Source organism: Benincasa hispida, chromosome 5, assembly GCF_009727055.1.
Source record: "Benincasa hispida cultivar B227 chromosome 5, ASM972705v1, whole genome shotgun sequence".
Lineage (NCBI taxonomy): Eukaryota > Viridiplantae > Streptophyta > Magnoliopsida > Cucurbitales > Cucurbitaceae > Benincasa > Benincasa hispida.
Genome location: NC_052353.1, coordinates 39,773,637 through 39,779,875, shown reverse-complemented (window position 1 = coordinate 39,779,875; position 6,239 = coordinate 39,773,637).

Genomic DNA, 6,239 nt, shown 5'->3' with positions numbered 1-6,239 from the left:
CCATATTCTTAAGAGTATCCTTTTACCACCATTCGGGCTTTATATCGTTCAATAGAACCATCAAAGTGAGTCTTGATCTTGTATACCCACTTGCAACCAATAGGGTTCTTACCAGGAGTTAAGTCAACATAGTCCCATATGTGCATCTTATTTAATGCCTGGACTTCGTCACTTATAGCTTGCTGCCACAGGGGGTTAGTATTCGCCTCATGAAAAGAGGTAAGTTCAACCAAGGAAATGATAGTGGAAAAACAATGAAAATCTCGAAGATGAATGGGAGGTACTCTTACTCAAGTGGAGCATCAAACAGGAGAAGCAGGATCAGGAGCAGGTTCGGACTCCACAAGTGAGACAGTTGAAGGATTGTGATCAATAGAGGTGACCACAAATTGCTCAAGCTCAGTATCACAAGAGGATGCATATGAAGGAAAAATGTCAACCGAATCATCAGGAAGAAAGAGAAGAGAACCTGAAAGAGAAGCATGAAAGGTCGGGAGACTAGAAAACATTGTATGCTCCCAGAAAGTGACATGATGAGATATGTGCAAACTGTTTGAAGGAGAATCCCAACAGTGGAAACCTTTGTGCTCGGTTCCGTAGCCAATGAAGCAACAAAGATGTGCATATAGTCATTGTTTAGTATGTTCATAGGGATGGAAAAGAACAAAACATGCACAACCAAAGATTTTGAGGTTAAAGTAATCAGAAGGAGTACCGTATAAATGTTCAAATGGAGAAACATTGTGAAGGACAGACAAAGGGAGGCGATTGATTGTGTAAACAGAAGTAAAGGCGACCTCACCCCAAAATTTGGTAGGACAAGAGGCTGACAAGAGATGAGCTCGAACAGAATCCAAAATGTGGCAATGTTTACGGTCCGCTCTCCCGTTCTGTTGGGAGGTATGGGGACAAGAGCGTTGGACAAAAGTGCCTTGCTAGGTGAGAAAGGAAAGAAGCCTAGAGTTCTCATACTCCAAGGCGTTATCTATACAAAGAGCTTTAATTGTACAAGAGAACTGAGTATGAACCATATTCACAAAATCAATATATATTTAAGGCAAGGCAGAACGATTTTTTTAGAAAATATATCCAGGTGGACCGAGAGTAACAATTAATAAACAGGACAAAATAGCGATATCCAGTAACAATAGAAGTACGAGAAGGACCCCAAATGTCAGAGTGAATTAAGTCAAAAGGCTAATCGCATATAGAATTGGACTGAGAAAATGATAATACAGGTTGTTTAACAAGTTTGCAATTCACACAATCAAAGGGAATAAACTTGGAAATATTATTCAAATTTTTACAAGAAATCAAATGAAGAAGTTTTTCAGAAGAGGCATGACCAAGACGAAGATGTCACTGATATATAGCAGAGTCATTGACAGGAGTAAAAAGAAAACTAACAGGTTGCCGAAGTGATGTGAGCTCAAATAATCTTCTCACTTTGCGATACGCACGAACTATCTTTCCCGTCCGTGAATCCTAAACCTGACACCTAGTAGAAAAAAAAAAAAGAAATAGTTAAGCCATGATCACACAACTGTCCAACTGAAGCAAGATTAAAGGTTAGGTTTTGAACACAATAAGTATTGGAAAGTTGGAGTGTGAGAGTGTCAATGGATCCAACATGGGATGTGATCATAGCATAACAATCAACAGCATATATGGAAGGAAGGGATTTGGTAGGTGTGGGTGTCATCAGAAGGGAAAAATCAGAAGTCATATGATTACAACATACAGAATCAAGAAGCCCTCGATTACCTGGAGAAACCGCAAGGGCGGAGGAATTGGACAAAATCACATGTTTAAGCAAGTCCTGCAAATCACTCATCTAAAAATTAGACAGAGAAGGTTCGGAATTAGTAGAGGCGGCTGCAACAATAGAGGCAGAACAAGGCTTACTAACATGTCTTGTCTTTGAAGAATGTCCTGGAGGTCGAGATGGTCATGTGAGACAGTTGTCCATAATATGCCTGCATTTGTGACAACATTTGAACTCGACTTTTGGGTAGTCAACAAATTTGTGCCCGGTGAGCTTACAGTTTTTACATAAAAGAGCTCCAGAAGTACCGACCAAATGATTTCTTGCAAGCACTACCTCAGATTACCTGAAAGAAGAAATTCCAAGACGTTTTTCCTCAAACAATATTTCCTAAATTGCCATGTCCAATGAGGGAAGAAGACTACAATGTAGCAAAGCAGCACGAAAAGATTCATATTATGGACAAAGCCCCATAAGAACCTTAATAAGACGAAGATGATTAGCACTAATTTTAGCTTGATCTAATTATGTCCAAATTGGTTGAAGTGTGGCCAGATATTCGTTAACGGATAAGCCAGTCTCCTGACTAAGACTAATAAGAGTGTTGTGCAGTTGATAAAAATGAGCTAATCTAATAAATTGAAAACATGTAGACAGGAAATCCCATAAACTCTTGATGTCATCAAATGCATTAAACTTAATATGGATGAGCCTAACTTACGCCCTATTAGAAAACTCTTCATTTGATGGGCCTAGGTAAGATAATTTGTCCCATCAAGTATAGTACTAATAGGGCGAAACACATGATCCTTCTCCATGTGATTTGGCTTGGCTCAATTGGGAAGAAAAAAAAAAAAAAAAAAAAAGGCTTGTGACTCAGTTTGGCTCAGTTGACTGATGGCTTGGCTCGGCAGCTCGACTCCGTTGGAAACAAAATAGCTCGTCGGCACGGCTTAGTGGCTTGGGTTGTTGGATTGGCTTGGCTTGTTGGATTGGCTTGGCTTGTTGGACTGGCTCGGTTCATTTGAGGCTTGACTTGACGAAAACAGCTCGTTGGATCAACTCTCGTTTGATGGTCGGCTTTTGGCTCGTTGTTTGGATCTAGCTTGTTTGGGATATGGCACGATGAATAGGGATCTGGTGGGCTGGCTTGGTGGGAGCTGATGTGATGTCGGTGAATAGAGTGCACGGGCAATGTTGGCGAATAAAGGGCACAAACCTCTTTGAGCGATGGAGACGAGTCCAGTGGATCTAGAAACAGAGATCTGATCGGCTTATTAAGGTGGACTGACTCGGCTCGTTGTGCGAATAGGGAGTTATGTGAGGCGGAGGCAATAGATTTGGGTGGCAGAGGCGGAGGAATCTGGAAACAGGGGTCCGATAAATTTGGGAACAGAAATCTATTGGTTGTGAACAGAGGACATAGACTTGTGGACAGAGGGCTGGAGATGGTAGAAATTGCCTAATTTGGCTCTATTACCATATTACAAATGTATTTCACAAGTTAATTTGTAAAGAGAAGTATGAGTATAAATACAACTTCAAGAGGCTAAGAATAGTCCCTAAGAAACATCAACCAACCCTCTTAAAGAATCTCTAACCTTCTTAACCACAAAGACTAAGTCTAAATATTTATACATTTAATCAATGAATTTCGACTTTTAATCAAAATTTTCTTTTAGATTCATCTATGCATTTACTTTAATTGTTCATTTTATAAAACCAACATTTAAAGAAATTCTACACACGTTTAAGCATTAATGCATTAACGGTTTTCAAATGTAATCATTAATGAATGATCTAAATTGATTGGCTTAAGAATATTTAGAAGTTTAATTGATCAAATTATAAGTTTTACATGATGTTAGTGATTGAACAAAATCTTATTGAAGGTGTAATTTGATATACTTACGAAGGTTATATTAATATAATTATTAGTTTATAGTTTTAATTGATAAACCCACAAAGTTTAGGGGTATAAAAATTAATATATGCCCTAAATAATAAATAGAAATATGTTTTGATGATATGATGAAGAAAAAATCGTGCTTATTTATAAATAAACCATATGAAATCTTAAAATAATAATAATAATAATAATTACTGATAAAAAAACATATTTGTAAATATTATGAATATTATAATAATAAATAAATGTCAATTGCTTAGTATCCTAAAATCACGTGTCACTCTTCATGTTCTCCATGTGTCTTGTAATTAATCATGTTTGGTGTCCATGTAAGTCCACATCCTACTTGTCACTTTGCCTATAAATGGTGACGTTTGGTGGATCTTAAAATCATACATACATCTGTGAGAATTCTACTTCCACTAATTTTTATATTATCCAATTTTATAATTTTAGTTATTTTTATTTATATTATATTTGATATTTATTTAATATTATTTAAATAAATATATATTATATTATATTTTCTCTATATCCGTGTTTTCGTTGTCTTCTCAATTCACAACACGTTATCAGTAAAGCTTCCTGTCGTTTTTTACTTAAAGATAGGTTTCTAAGGTAGTCCGTTTTTCCCTCTTCGTTATAATAATCAATTTAATGTTTTCTGCTAACTCAATATCTACTAACTATTTTAACATAGTACAATATTTATGGATAGTGTGCCATGAAAAAATCTTCACAAAATTCAGAATGTCATCTTGCATATAACGTCACATAATTATTTTCATGGGTTACTTGATGTTTGAAATCCACCTAGATGGCTATGATATATGTGGAGAGACTATTAAAGAAGAGAAATTACGAAACATCGAATAGAGGACAAAGAACAAATTATGATATTTCTTCGTTAATCTCCATTGAGGGATTGAAAATAGAGTATCTTACAATAAAAGATCCCTCATATCTAATATGGAAAGATTTAAAAGAGGTATGATCAAAAAAAAAAGTTATTATTCCTAAAGCTCGTTATGAGTGGATATACTTGATTCTATAAGATTTCAAATTAGTAAGTGATTACAACTCCGCATTATTTAAAATCAGTTCAAAATTGTTATTATGTAGAGAGAAAATTACTGATGTCGATATGTTAGAGAATATATTTTCTACATTTCATGTCTCGAATATCCTCTTATAGCAGCAATATCGAGAGAAAGGTTTTAAATAGTATTCTGAATTAATTTCATGTCTTCTCGTAGACGAACAAAACAACGAGTTATTGATGAAAAATCATTAATCTCGACCAAACGAAACGACACCATTCCCAGAGCTGAATGCTGTGAATTTTAATAATAATCGTAGTCGAGGACGTGGTCGTGGTCGAGGTCGTGATCGTGGTAGAGGAAGAAATAATTATTATTTTCGTGGTGGTTGTTTTAATCATTCAAATTTCAAAAAAACCACACAAAATGATGACCACAAAGGAAAAGCTTCACAAGATAAGAGTTCAAAAAGTGTTGAAAATAAATGCTTCCGATGCGGAATGATTGGGCATTGGTTAAGTACCTATTGTACGTCAAAACATTTAGTTGACCTCTATCAAGCCTCCCTGAAGGAAAAAGAGAAAAATGTGGAAGCAAATTTTGCATACCAGGATAATGACATATTTGACCCATCCCATATGACAAATTTAGATGTAGCAGACTTCTTTGAATCTTCTGAAGAGAAGATTGGCGCAGTTGATGGAACATCAAGTGTTTCTTTTAATTTTGAGAATATCTAGACTTAATGTTATTATTTTCTTTTATCTATCTTCATGTTTTTTAGTAACTATTATATATTTTAAGTTTTATTTTTCTTATTGTAATTATTTTCTTTTAATGAAGAAATATGGATCATTTTCATATGTTGGGTGACTCAAAAATGAGTAAAGAATATCTATGTCTTACAGACAGTGCAACTACACATACAATACTTACAAATAAAAATACTTTTCCAAATTGACAATGCTGAATGCAAAAGTAAACACAATATTAGGTTCTACAAACTTGATAGAAGGTTTTAGAAAAACAAATATTATTTTGCGTAGATGAACAAAATTTACAATTGATAATGCATTGTTCTCTAGTCAATCAAAGAGAAATCTTCTAAGTTTTAAAGATATACATTGCAATGGTTATCATATTGAGACTGATAGTAAGAATAATGTAGAGTATCTATATATTATATCCATAGTCTCAAATGAAAAACGTATATTGGAAGAGTTTCCTACTTTATTTTCTAGATTGTATTATACTCATATATGAGTAATTGAAACATATGCAACAATGTACCTGAAGTTCATGAATCCAGACATATTTACAATTTGGCATGACCGATTGGGTCATCCAGGATCTATAATGATAAGAATTCAAATGGACATCCATTGAAGAGCCAAAAGATTCTTTAATCTAATGAATTTTCATGTGATGCTTGCTCTCAAGGAAAATTAATAATTAGACCATCACCAACTAAAGTGGGGACTGAATCACCTGCATTTTTAGAATGAATTCATGGTGATATATATAA